Source organism: Triticum urartu, chromosome 3A (genome assembly GCF_056163025.1).
Source record: "Triticum urartu cultivar PI428250 chromosome 3A, HENAU_Tu73, whole genome shotgun sequence".
Lineage (NCBI taxonomy): Eukaryota > Viridiplantae > Streptophyta > Magnoliopsida > Poales > Poaceae > Triticum > Triticum urartu.
In genome coordinates, this window is record NC_141875.1 from 307,207,977 (window position 1) to 307,223,006 (window position 15,030).

At 42.7% G+C, this 15,030-nt stretch overlaps 1 long non-coding RNA gene across 2 annotated transcripts; it reads right to left on the reverse strand.

Annotated features, from left to right (window-relative positions):
* Positions 1-11,364: 11,364 nt before the first annotated feature.
* Positions 11,365-14,718, reverse strand: LOC147979531 (uncharacterized). 2 transcript variants are annotated; one of them, XR_015618828.1, is made up of 3 exons: positions 14,171-14,714; positions 12,979-13,052; positions 11,365-11,684 (listed from the first exon to the last, which is right to left on the reverse strand). It is a non-coding gene; the product is annotated as an uncharacterized LOC147979531 (long non-coding RNA). The 2 variants fall into 2 exon arrangements; XR_015618829.1 differs by lacking the exon at positions 12,979-13,052 and having other exon boundaries at positions 14,171-14,718.
* Between the last annotated feature and the right edge of the window lie 312 nt (positions 14,719-15,030).

Genomic DNA, 15,030 nt, shown 5'->3' on the forward strand with positions numbered 1-15,030 from the left:
ATTGCACAATAATGTGCTATTAGACAACGGCCATGCACGTGCTAACCTCGATTGTAAACCTCAGTGCTTCCCATTGTTTCCCTGCAACACATATAAGGTAGTTAGTCATCAGGTTAAGTAAGGGTTCGCATGCTATCGGTAAAATTTGTTGATGAAAAATAAGCGCATTGCGGATTCATTAGATTAATTCAAGCCACATGGAAAACCCATTTATCCAAACCAAGCATGATTAAGAACTAGGAAATATAGAACTTGTATATGTTTCTCATGTATTAAGTGCAGCCAAATTCGATTTATTCCTCACATGCACACCAATACAAAATTCTACCCGTGATAATTGGACATTGCATTGCAGAATTGAACCAGGCAGTTAACTAAACACCACAACAAATGAACCAAACATTAACTGAGCACCACATTGCACAATATAACATACTCCTAATAGAAGATCAGACAGTTAACCAAACCAAGCATGCTTAACAACTTGGAAATATAGCAATTGTATTTGTTTCTCATGTATTTAGTACAACCAAATTCAATTTATTCCTCACATGGTATACAATAATAGAATGCACCCACAACAATTGAACATCGCATTGCAGAACTGAACCAAACAGTTAACTAAACACCACAACAAATGAACCAAACATTAACTGAGCACCACATTGCACAATATAACATACTTCTAATATAAGATCAGACAGTTAACCAAACCAAGCATGCTTAACAACATGGAAATATAGAAATTGTATTTTTTTCTCATGTATATAGTACAGCCAAATTTGATTTGTTTCTCACATGGTATACGATAACAGAATGCACCCACAAGAATTGAACATAGCATTGCAGAATTGAACCAAACAGCCAACTGCGTTGCGTCAGCAGCGCGCGAGGCGTCGACGGTGGCCTCAATGGCGAGGTGCTCCTCCAAGATCGGGGGGTCGACATGAATGGCAGCCATCGCGAACTCATCCGCCCGTGCAGCCGCGATTTGCTTGTCCGCTGCCAAATACTCCTTGAGATCCTGGCTATACTGCACGCACCATGGCTTTGGGCGGCGCTTATTTGGTGGAGGGGTCGGTGATATGGGTGGAAGGTATCGCGCCGGCGGTCGGGGCATGTGGGATGTGGAAGGAGGAGGAGGACGAGGCCGGGTGTGGATTACCTGCCTGGATAGGCGAGGACGAGCAGCGTGAAGGTGGATCGCCGGTGAGGAGGTAGCGCTGCAAGCAAGGATTGAAGGTTTCAACTTGGAAAGGGAGGCGGGAATAGGGGAAATGTGGGGGTCGATATTTCCGCAGAAGCTGAAAATTTGGATTTGCTTCAGCGAAAAAACGGGCGCGCAAAGTGTCATCAGACACGGCCCCTTATTCAGAACTATGTACGATATGTGAACATCACAAACGATTCAGATAGCTTAACCCGTGTGTGATGAGTTTGAACATCAAAAAATTTGGTTTGGATTTCCCTGGTTATAGTGGTCATCCACGTCATTGCATAATTGGGTACACAAAGGAGACTATAGCACACCCATGCTTCTTAATCGAGCAAGTTTAGCAATTAAACAGAGCTAGCTAACCTAAACATTACTCTAACAAATTAAAGATCGGCGCTCCTAATTGAAAAAACAAAGAGTACTACTACAGCTGGTGCTCGTCGATATCCGCCGCCGCCTCCATGTCTAGCTCGCGCCCGACGGTCTCCTGGGGAAGGGGCTCCATGGCATCAATCGCACCATACTCGGCAAGCATCCCGCCATCCGCATCCGCCATATCTTTGGAATAGGCCACCACGAGCTGGGCATGGGCGGCCGCGATCTGGGCTTTGGCGAGATCCGTCCTCGCAAGGTATGCCGCGCAGGAATGGACGGCTGCTCGAACTCTCTCGGCGATTGCCAACTCTTCGGCCGTGGGTTGCCAACTGTTGTTGGAGAAGCTTCGTTCAATTTTTGCGGTGACCGCCATGAGCCAGGCGTGGATGGCCTCGACATGGTCGTGGGCAGCCTCCATCAAGGCTAAGGCCGCCGCTGCAGAACGGACGGCTGTTGTGCCACTCTTGCCAGTTGCTATCCCTAAGGCAGATGCTGCTGCCGCCGCCTGAGAAGCAACAGCGGCCGTTTGGGCTGCCTTGGCCGCCCGGACGCAGAGTGCGGTCGCCCTCACGAAGCTTGTTAGCACGCGCCTGGCGGCTGCGGCCGTGCTCTCGCCTGAGTAGGCCGCCGAAGTTGCCCTCACGATGCGGGTCCACGTCCACATCTTTCACCGGCGATGATTGGACAGTGAAATGATATTTGAGGAGCGGCCTAGTGTGCTTGACACTCTGACGGTGCTCCAAGTTATTTTGTGCTGCATCTCGAATGGTTGGTGATAATAAACTGTGTGCAATCTACTTGATTTATCGTCTTGATTTGAATTACATAATGGCGTCACAGCTGCAAAGGATGGTGTTGGAATTGCTGGAACTTTTATCTGTAGTGAACATGCAACTATAGGTGTGTCGTCAAAAAATTGGAATTATTCAGGGTTCGTTTGGACGTTTTATACATTAAATTGGTTTTGTAGGCATTTCAGGTGCATAATTCAAATTTGAACTGCATGCACATGCTCCAGTGCATGTAAACGGGTTGAAAAATCAAATCTGTGTCCTTGGTTGCATGCTTAGGTGCCATGCAAGAAATGGGAATGAATGTCAAACACCCTGCCACCGTCACTCGGCCACAAACATTGAGATACTTGGTTTTTAAATTCTAGTAAATCCAAAACTCGTCTGAAATTCGTGAAACTTGGCATGCTATCATGGAGCGGCATCACCATGCCGTGGTAAAAATTTTGTCCCATTTGGGGCTGGTTTGGGTCTAAATTTCTCAAAACAAGCATGATGGTTTCGGTAGGGAACGTGCCACCTTTGGGGACAAAACGATATCCATTGCCTCTTATTGCTGTCAAAAATTTGTAGTGTCAACATAGAACAACAGGAGTGTTGTGTTTAATTTTGGAATTTTTCGGGGTTCCTTTGGACATTTTTATGCATTAACTGGGTTTTCTAGGCATTTTATGTGCAAAATTCAAATTTGAAATACATGCACATGCTCCATTGCATATAAATTGGGTGAAAAATCAAATCTGTTTCCTTGGTTGCATGCTTCGATGCCATGCAAGAAATGGGAATGAATGTCAAACACCCTGCCACCATCACTCGGCCGCAAACATTGAGATACCTGGTTTTAAATTATAGTAAATCCAAAACTTGTCTGAAATTCATGAAACTTCGCATGCTATCATAGAGCAGCATCAACATGCCGTGGAAAAAATTTGTCCCATTTGGGGCAGGTTTGGGTATAAGCTTCTCACAAACCAGAGCTTCTCACAACAAGTGTGATGGTTTCGGTAGGGAACGTGCCACCTTCGGGGATGAAACAATATCTGTTGCCTCTTATTACTTTCAAAAAATTTCTAGTGTCAACATAGAACAATAGGAGTGTTGTGTTTAATTTTGGAATTTTTCGTGGTTCATTTGAACATTTTTATGCATTAACTGGGTTTTCTAGGCATTTTATGTGCAAAATTCAAATTTGAAATACATGCACATGCTCCATTGCAGATAAATTGGTTGAAAAATCAAATCTGTGTCCTTGGTTGCATGCTTCGATGCAAGAAATGGGAATGAATGTCAAACACCCTGCCTCCATCACTCGGCCGCAAACATTGAGATACCTGGTTTTAAATTATGGTAAATCCAAAACTTGTCTGAAATTCATGAAACTTCGCATGCAATCATAGAGTAGCATCAACATGCCGTGGTAAAAAATTTGTCCCATTTGGGGCAGGTTTGGGTATAAGCTTCTCACAAACCAGAGCTTCTCACAACAAGTGTGATGGTTTCGGTAGGGAATGTGCCACCTTCGGGGACGAAACAATATCTGTTGCCTCTTATTGCTTTCAAAAAATTTCTAGTGTCAACATAGAACAATAGGAGTGTTGTGTTTAATTTTGGAATTTTTCGGGGTTCGTTTGAACATTTTTATACATTAACTGGGTTTTCTAGGCATTTTATGTGCATAATTCAAATTTGAACTACATGCGCATGCTCCAGTGCATATAAATTGGTTGAAAAATCAAATTTGTGTCCTTGGTTGCATGCTTAGGTCCCATGCAAGAAATGGGAATGAATTTCAAACACCCTGCCACCGTCAATCGGTCGCAAACAATGAGATACTTGGTTTTTAAATTATAATAAATCCAAAACTCGACTGAAATTCATGAAACTTGGCATGTTATCATGGAGCAGCATCAACATGTCGTGGTAAAAATTTGGTCCCATTTGGGGCAGGTTTGTGTATAAGCTTCTCACAAACCAGAGCTTCTCACAACAAGCGTGAAGGTTTCGGTAGGGAACTTGCCACTGATACGTCTCCAACGTATCTATAATTTTTTATTGTTCCATGCCGTTATATTATCAATATTGGATGTTCTACAATCATTTTATAGTCATCTTATATCATTTTTTGGTACTAACCTATTGACATAGTGCCAAGTGCTAGTTGCTGTTTTCTGCATGTTCTTTACATCACAGGAAAGGAATACCAAATGGAGTCCAAATTCAACGAAACTTTACAGAGATTTTTTATGGACCATAAGACGCCCAATGGGACAAGGCAACGCCTAGGGGGTGCTCCGAGGGGAGCACAACCCACCAGGGTGCACCAGGAGGCCCAGGCGCGCCCTGGTGGGTTGTGCCCACCTCGGGTGCCCCCCGGACTGCCTCTTTGCTCTATAAATACCACAATATTCCAAAAACCCTGGGGGAGTCGACGAAAATCAATTTCAGCCGCCGCAGAGTCCCAAACCACCAAATCCAATATAGACACCATCACGGAGGGGTTCACCACTTCCATTGGTGCCTCTCGGATGATGCGTGACTAGTTCTTTGTAGACCTTCAGGTTCATAGTTAGTATCTAGATGGCTTCCACTCTCTCATTTGATTCTCAATACAATGGTCTCTTGGAGATACATATGATGTAACTCTTTTTGCGGTGTGTTTGTTGGGATCGGATGAACTTTGAGTTGATGATCAGATATATCTTTTTATATCCATGAAAGTTATTTGAGTTTCTTTGATCTCTTATATGCATGATTGCTTATAGCCTCGTATTTATTCTCCGATATTTGGGTTTTGTTTGGCCAACTTGATCTATTTATCTTGCAATGGGAAGAGGTGCTTCGTAGTGGGTTCAATCTTATGGTGCTTGATCCCAGTGACAGAAGGGGAACCGACATGTATGTATCGTTGCTACTTAGGATAGAACGATGGGGTCTATCTCTACATAGATAGATCTTGTCTACATCATGTCATCGTTCTTATTGCATTACTCCGTTTCTCCATGAACTTAATACACTAGATGTATGCTGGATAGCGGTCGATGTGTGGAGTAATAGTAGTTGATGCAGGCAGGAGTCGGTCTACTAATCTTGGACGTGATGCCTATGTAATGATCATTGTCTGGATATCGTCATGATTATTTGAAGTTCTATCAATTGCCTAATTGTAATTCGTTTACCCACCGTCTGCTATTTTTCTCGAGAGAAACCACAAGTGAAACCTACGGCCCCCGGGTCTCTTTCTCATATTATTTGCCTTTGCAATCTATTTTATTTGCCTTTTATTTTCAACCCTATTAAACCAAAAATACCTTGCCGCATTTTATTTTATTTGGCGTTCGATCTATCAATATTTACAACTCTCTCTTGTCCGTGTGCCAATTTCCGGCGCCGTTACCCGAAGGGGATTTACAACCCCTTTAACACGTCACATTGCGAGTATTTGTTATTTGTGTGCAGGAGCTGTTTACGTTGTGTTGCTTGGTCCTCCTACCGTTTTTATAACCTTGCTTTCATATCTGAGGGAAATACCTACTGCTGTTGTGCTACATCATCCCTTCCTCTTTGGGGAAATACCGACGTAGCTTCAAGCAACATCAAAAGGAATTTCTGGCGCCGTTGCCAGGGAGGATCTTCAACATATACCAGGTTCCTAATCACAAATCTCATCTCCTCGTAATTTACATTATTTGCCATTTTCCTGTCATTTTCCTCTCGCCCACTTCACAAAAATATGTCATTTTATTCGCCCCTATTTTTCGTTCGCCGTTTTCTTGCCGGATCTGTTTTTGTGTGTGTTTCTGTTTGCATAGTCATGATGCCTCAAAGAAAATAGTATGATGTTCCTTACCCTAATATTTTGCTTGAAATTGAAAAAGTACTAGGGAATATATGACTACACAGTTTGAGCATAATAAGTATTTTACCGAAGAACTTAAGGAACACTCCGTTGTGCTTGATGCTATAACAAAACATCTTGATGATATTAGTAGACAAGTTTGCAATCTCCAATCTAAGTATGCTTTTACTAAAAGTTTGTTAGGAAAGATATCCAATGCACAAGCTACTCTAGTAAATCAAATGGCAGCTAAACCAATCTCACTAGAGGATAAAAACGAAGATCTTAAAATGATTAGTGTTTCTTCTATTGATTCCTTGTTTAGTAAAGTTAATATTGATGAAAAAAGAGACTGGAGAAGAGTCAACTTTAGTTAGAAGGCATCCTGATATTTCGGAGGGTGAAAATCTTGTTGAGAAAATTGATAAAAGGTGGGTTTGAAGAGGTCAAAACTTTAGCTAGTTATGTGCCCACTCTTTTGGATTACAAAGACTTTAATTATGATAGTTTCTCTTTGATTGATTGTATTTATTTGTTGCAATCCATGATAAATTCACCCCCATGCTTATGAACAAAATAAAGCTTTTACTAAACATATTGTTGATGTTATGATGAAAGCTTTAGAAGAAAAGTTGGAATTAGAAGTTTCAATTCCTAGAAAATTGCATGATGAATGGGAACCTACTATCAAAGTCAAGATTAAAAATTATGAGTGCTTTGCTTTGTGTGACTTGGGTGCTAGTGTTTCTACAATTCCAAAATCTTTATGTGATGTCCTTGGTCTTATCGATATCGAATCATGTTCTTGGAATTTGCACATGGCGGATTCCACTATTAAAAAACCTATGGGAAGAATTAATGATGTTCTTATTCTTGCAAATAGGAATTATGTGCCCACATTTTATTGTGATATTGATTGCAATCCGTCTTGTCCAATTATTCTTGGTAGACCATTTTTATGCACTATCGGTGCCGTGATTGATATGAAAGAAGGGAATATTAAGTTCCAATTTCCTTTGAGGAAGGGTATGGAACACTTACCTAGAACAAGAGTAAGGCCACCATATGAATCAATCATGAGTGCCTCTTATGGATCTCGAACCGGAGATGACAAAACTTAGATCCTTGCTTTATGGCTAGCTAGGGGCGTAAAACTATAGCGATTGTTGGGAGGCAACCCAATAAATAAAATTTATTTTTGCTTCCTGTTTTTGAGTGTTAGCATAATTATTCTACTGTTATGATTGTGTTTTTATGTTTTAATTAGTTTTTGTGCCAAGTAAAGCCTTTAGGATCTTCTTGGGTGATAGTTGTTTGATCTTGCTGGAAAAAAACAGAAACTTTTGTGCTCGAATTTTCATTTTTAACCAGAGAGTGATAAAATATAAATTCCTTTTTAAGTAGATTAATTTACAAATTGCCAAGATCGTCCTAATTTGTTAGAGTTTTTGGAGTTACAGAAGTATTCGAAATATCTAGAATGCTACATACTGTTCTATTTTTGACAGATTCTGTTTTCTTTTCGTTGTGTGCTTGTTTTCATGGCTCTATGGTTTTCTTTGATGAGTTTTTGCCATAGAAAAGTTAGAATACAGTAGATATAATGCAAGAACAAAATATGAATTGGTTTACTACAACACTTATAGTAGTGATTTGTTTTCTTATACTAACGGATCTCACGAAGGCTTTTGTTAAGTTTTGTGTTTGAAGTTTTCAAGTTTTGGGTTATCTTACAATGGATGAAGGAATAAGGAATAAGAAGAGCCTAATCTTGGGGATGCCCTAGCATCCCTAGCTATTATCCAAAATAGAGCAAGCAACTAAGCTTGGGGATGCCCCCGAGTTGCATCCCCTCTTTCTTCTAACGACCATCGGTATTTTACTTGAAGCTATATGTTTATTCGTGACATACTATGTGTTTTACTTGGAGCGTCTTGTATGATATGAGTATTTGCTTGTTTTATTTTGTGTTTTAAGTATTAATTTCTTGCTGAACACACCTATTTGAGAGAGCCAAAATTATGTCATGACTTGCTAGAATTGCTCTCTATGCTTAACTTAAATTTTTATGAGCTATGGACTTGCTCTTGTGCTTCACTTACATCTTTTTGAGCACCGTGTGCTTTAATATTTCTGAAGAAATGCTCTCTTTCTTCACTTAGATTTATTATAGAGTTAGTAAAATTTTCAAGAAGTTTTCTCTTGATTCACTTATTAATTTGAGAGAAAGAAATATTATGCTCATATTCTTCACTTATATTTGTTTGAGCTTGTCAAAAGCAACACATGAAAATTAGTTCCAAAGTGATAGATATCCAAGAAGGATATAATAAAAACTTTCATGAAGATCATTGGACAAAATAACCTTGATTCTTAGTAATAGTTTTGAGATATGATGATGTGATATGTGAGTCATGTTGATGATTAATTATGCTTTAGTAAGAATATTGGTGTTAAGGTTTGTGATTTCCTATGCAAGCACGAAAGTCAATAATTATGCAATGAAATTATATCCTACTTGTGGTGCATTATTCGGTGTTAATTAGGCTTAATGCTTGCTTATGAGATTATTCGTTTCTTGGTTGGTCGCTTCTCAATCTTTTGCTAGCCTTCATTTTGCACTAAGTATGATCACTACTTGTGCATCCAGAAACCTTTCAACCAGTTTTGCCACATGTGTCCACTATATCTACCTATATGCGGTATTATTTTTCCATTCTAAGAAAACTTGTATGTACTTGATGACCCACAAGTATACGGGATCAATTGTAGCTCTTTTCGATAAGTAAGAGTGTCGAACCCAACTAAGAGCAGAAGGAAATGACAAGTGGTTTTCAGCAAGGTGATGTCTGCAAGTGCTGAAATTGTAAGTAACAGAGTAGTTTGATAGCAAGATAATTTGTAACCAACAAGTAACGATAGTAGTAAAAAAAGTGCAACAAGGTAGCCCAATCCTTTTGAGGCAAAGGACGGGCCAAAACGGTCTCTTATGATAAGCAAAGCGTTCTTGAGGGTACACTGGATTTTCATCTAGTCACTTTCATCGTGTTGGCTTAATTCATGTTCGGTACTTTGATAATTTGATATGTGGGTGGACCGATGCTTAGGTGATGTTCTTACTTGAACAATCCTCCTACTTATGATTAAACCCTCCCGCAAGCACCCGCAACTACGAGAAAAGTATTAGGAATAAATTCTAACCATATCATTAAACTTTTGAATCCAATCGGTCCCTTACGTAATAGCGCATAAACCAAGGTTTAAGCTTCTGTCACTCTCGCAACACATCATCTAATTGCTACTCCACAATGCGTTACCTTAGGCCCAAATATGGTGAAGTGTCATGTAGTCGACGTTCACATGACACCACTAAGGGAATCACAACATACATACTATCAAAATATCGAACACATATCAGGTTCACATGATTACCTGGAACATGATTTCTCCCGTGACCTCAAGAACAAAAGTAACTACTCACAAATGATAATCATACTCTAGATCAGAGGGGTATTAAATAGTATATTGGATTTGAACATATAATCTTCCACCAAATAAAGCATATAGTAATCAACTACAAGATGTAATCAACACTGCTAGTCACCCACAAGCACCAATCTATAGTTTCGGTAATAAGATTGAACACAGGAGATGAACTAGGGTTTGAGATGAGATGGTGTTGTTGAATATGTTGATGAAGATTGCCCTCCCCAAGATGTGAGAGTTGTTGGTGATGATGATGATGATGATTTCCCCCTCCGGGAGGGAAGTTCCCCCGGTGGAATCGCTCCACCAGAGGGCAAAAGTGCTCTTGCCCAAGTTCCGCCTCAAGACGGCAAAGCTCCGTCCCGAAAGTACTCTCCGGATATTTTCTAGGTCAAAATGGCTTATATACCAGAAGATGGGCACCGGAGGTGGCCCTGGGTGAGCACAACCCACCAGGGCGTGCCCAGGTGGGTTGTGCCCACCTGGTGGGCCCCCTCACGTAGTTATTTGCTCCAATATTGTTCATATATATGATAAAAATCTCCATGAAGTTTTAGCTTGTTTTGAGTTGTGCAGAATAGGTGGCCTGATGTAGCTTTTCCAGGTCCAGATTTCCAACTTCTGGAATTCTCCATCTTTGTGTATACCTCGCATATTATGAGAGAAAAGGCATTAGAATTACTCCAAAAAGCATTATTATGGATAAAAACATCATAAATGATAGTAAGAAACATGATGCAAAATGGTCATATCAACTCCCCCAAGCTTAGACCTCGCTTGTCCACAAGCGAAAACCAAAATCGAAAAACATGTCCACATGCTTAGAGAGTGAAAGAGGTGTCGATAAAAACAAAATACAGACATAGAAACATTATGTTCATTATTATAACAGCAACAAACTTAAACATAAAACTTTTATCAAAGAACTTTTATCATAGACTTGATGAGGACATGACTACCTTGGATACGACCAAAAATATTGCATACATGCATATTTGTTAGGTGATTTCTAGTGCAAACTATTCAATAATCTATTTATGTTATCCAGAACAAAAATACTTCACACACTTTTGTGTTTTGTCTAATTGCAGGTGTATGGGACACTTGTACAGTCCACATATGAAGATAAGGGAAAATGATTAGTTTAGGTTATGTTCAAAAAGTCCTCTCACATCATTTTTGGGCCAAGAGAAGATAGAGTCCAAGTCTCTCACGTTCTGGATTCAGATTCGGACTGCAGAGACATACCTGACTCAAAACGCCAACAACTTTTTCATACGGACTCCGAATTGGGTGATTCTTTTTTTGTTGGAAAGTAGATGTCGTGATATTTCCAACCCAATTTGACTCACCTTCAAATTCGTCTGGAGCATTGAGATATCAACGAAATAATCTTACACTGCAGCAGAATCCGAGTCAAACAACAAGTCCAAAGGTGTTGCATCACCTCCACTTGGGCCCATGAGCCTTGTATGACGTAGGGTTAGTTTTAGGCTGCCTTGGGGTGTCCTTCCACCTACTTGGCCGCCACCCCTTCCTCATATATAAGTAGATACATTTAGTAGCTTTTTTCTGGGGATTTGTTGTGACGCCCCTGATTTGACCGTACACTAATCATACACGCAAACGTGTACAATCAAGATCAGGGACTCACGGGAAGATATCACAACACAACTCTACAAATAAAATAAGTCATACAAGCATCATATTACAAGCCAGGGGCCTCGAGGGCTCGAATACAAGAGCTCGATCATAGATGAGTCAGTGGAAGTAACAATATCTGAGTACAAACATAAGTTAAACAAGTTGCCATAAGATGGCTAGCACAAACTGGGATGCAATCGAAAGAGGCGCAGGCCTCCTGCCTGGGATCCTCCTAACTTCTCCAGGTCGTCGTCAGCGGGCTGCACGTAGTAGTAGGCACCTCCGGTGTAGTAGGAGTCATCGTCAATGGTGGCGTCTGGATCCTGGGCTCCAACATCTGGTTGCGAAAACCAGGTAGAAGGGATAGGGGAAAAGAAGGAGAAAGCAACCATGAGTACTCATCCAAAGTACTCGCAAGCAACGAGCTACACTACATATGCATGGGTATATGTGTAAAGGGGCCATATCGGTGGACTGAACTGCAGAATGCCGGAATAAGGGGGCGATAGCTAGTCCTATCGAAGACTACACTTCTGGTAACCTCCATCTTGCAGCAGGAGAAGAGAGTAGATGGTAAGTTCACCAAGTAGCATCGTGTAGCATAATCCTAACCGATGCTCCTCCCCTCGTCGCCCTGTGAGAGAGCGATCATCGGTTGTATCTGGCACTTGGAAGGGTGTGTTTTATTAAGTATCCGGTTCTAGTTGTCATAAGGTCAAGGTACAACTCCAAGTCGTCCTGTTATCGAAGATCACGGCTATTCGAATAGATTAACTTCCCTGCATGGGTGCACCACATAACCCAACACGCTCGATCCCATTTGGCCGGACACACTTTCCTGGGTCATGCCCGGCCTCGGAAGATCAACACGTCGCAGCCCTACCTAGGCACAACAGAGAGGTCAGCACGCCGGTCTAAATCCTATGGCGCAGGGGTCTGGGCCCATCTCCCATTGCACACCTGCACGTTGCGAGGGCGGCCGGAAGCAGACCTAGCCTAGCAGGCGTTCTAGTCCAATCCGGTGCGCGCCGCTCAGTCGCTGACGTCACGAAGGCTTCGGCTGATACCACGACGTCGAGTGCCCATAACTGTCCCCGCGTAGATGGTTAGTGCATATAGGCCAGTAGCCAGACTCAGATCAAATACCAAGATCTCGTTAAGCGTGTTAAGTATTCGCGAACGCCGACTAGGGCCAGGCCCACCTCTCTCCTAGGTGGTCTCAACCTGCCCTGTCGCTCCGCCACAAAGTAAAAGTCGGGGGCCGTCGGGAACCCAGGCCCACCTCTACCGGGATGGAGCCACCTGCCCCTTCAGCCCCCTTCTCCGAACAGTATCATAAGTAATGTAACAGTATAAAGTATATAGCATATGCCCGTGATAACCTCCCGAAGTGATCACGGCACAGTAGTATAGCATGGCAGACGGATAAGAGTGTAGGGCCACTAATGATAATCTAGCATCCTATACTAAGCATTTAGGATCGCAGGTAAGGTATCAACCATGGTAGCAACAATGACAGGCTATGCATGAGAATAGGATTAACGGAAAGCAGTAACATGCTACACTACTCTAATGCAAGCAGTATAGAGGAGAGTAGGCGATATTTGGTGATCAAGGGGGGGGGGGCTTGCCTGGTTGCTCTGTAGGCAGAAACGGACCCTCGAAGATGAAGTAATCGATCCCTGGTTCAACCGCGATCTCGGGTCTATCGGAAAGAAGTAACGGAGGGGAACACAATAAATAACAGAGCAATCAAAGCATAACATGGCAAGACACGGTGTTAGGGTGACCTAACGCAGTACTAGGTGCTACCGCGAAGGGGAGTAACATCCAGCAAAGTATTCCCGGTGTTTCGCGTTTTCGGACAGCCGGACCGGAGGCGGAAAGTTGCGTGTTTACTATGCTAGGGATGTGTGGCGGACGAACGGGCTGCGTATTCAGATTCGTCTCGTCGTTCTGAGCAACTTTCATGTATAAAACTTTTTCATCTGACTTACGGATTATTTAATATGATTTCTCAAAGTTTATAGTATTTTCTATAATTTCTGGAATATTTTATTTAATCTAATCTGAATTTGACCAAGTCAAACTGACTAGTCAAAAGGATGTGGCCCACATGTCATTGACACACAATTTAATTGATGGATAAACTAAAATGGAGGGGTTAAATTAACATCGGGGCCACATGTCATAGGCTAGCAATTATCCAAAGTAGTACTAATTAGTCTAACTACTCATTAGCTACTAACCTAAATAGGGCCAGTCACATCCAGATATGCAGCCGGCCACACACACACGCTGCACACACACACATCTCACAACTACAAAGGGCCGGCCAGAGGCACATCCAGCTATGCACGTTGTGCACACACACGCCATGCCCAAGCATCAGCAGCAGCCTGCTGCAGCAGCAAGAGGCAACAATAAATAGAGCAGCAGCAAAGCAAAGCAGATCGGCAACGCAAGAAGGAGGAGCAGCAGCGCGAGCAGGGGGCAAGAGGAGCAGCGGCGGCGGAGTCGGGCGAGCAGCGGTCAGGCCATGCGCGGGTGTCGGGCTGCGTGAACGGGCGGTGCGCCGTCTCGCAGAGGAGGGCTCCGGCATGGCACGAGGCCAGGGCGACAGCAGCACGGGACAGCACATGCGGTAGGCGCGAGAGGAGGCCAGCGGTAGTGGCAGGCACGGGGCTGCGCAGGCACGACCAGGAGCAACGACAACAGCGTAGACAACAGCAACACGCACGCACATATATGCATGAGCTCGGGGACGACGGCAAACAGCGACGAACCAAATTGGAAAAGAAGGGGATCGATAGAGGAGCTCACCACAGAGCTTGTGGATGTGATTAGAGAGCGCGGGGGTGACCGAGTGTGTCGAGCTCGATGGCGAGATGTGATGCCCGTGGCGGATAACTAGCTCGATCCCGAGCGCACGGTGTAGGTCCAGTCGAGCAGATGCACGGGGGTGACGGAGTCAACGGCAAGGAAGTCCCTAGACAACCTCCCGGTCACCGGTGAGGCCAGTGGCCGCGAGGATGGTGAAGATGCATCAACGGCAGTTCGGGAGGGAGAGAAACAGAGAGGGAGAGGACAAGCGAGGGGATAAGTGAGGGCTAGGGTTTGTCCTGGGGTTGGGGTGGTCTTAAGCTCCTCCTGGCGTCCCTGTAGTGCCAGACGTCGAGCATCGGCGGACCAGGCGCCGTGGATTTCTGCCACGCCAAGCCTCTGTACAGGGAGGAAGGAGATGGCTCTAGTGGGCTGGGTGATGCACTGTAGCAATGGGCTACAAGTGCATACTAGTAGTTAGGCCGTTCTCTTTTTAGTTTGTTTTATTTACTGTTTTGTATTTTCTCCAATGTTTTGCATTTTAATGTAATACCAAATGAATTTTATTGATTACACCACTTGTCACATAAATCAAGCACGATATTTTGGAGAGGCCCAAGAAGTTTCAAGTTAATTGGAAATACATAAACATTTGTTTATTTTGAAATGGTTATGTTTGTCTGAGTTGGACCACTTTATAATTTGCTAGAGATTAATTAGAGAGCCAAATGATGTTGGATTGATCTGACAAATGATCAGGGGAAAATATACTAAATTTCGAACATTCAAGTTTTATAGTTTGAAGAAATAATCTATTTGACTTTATTTTAAATTTGAATTTGAACAGAGGGTTTGAATCA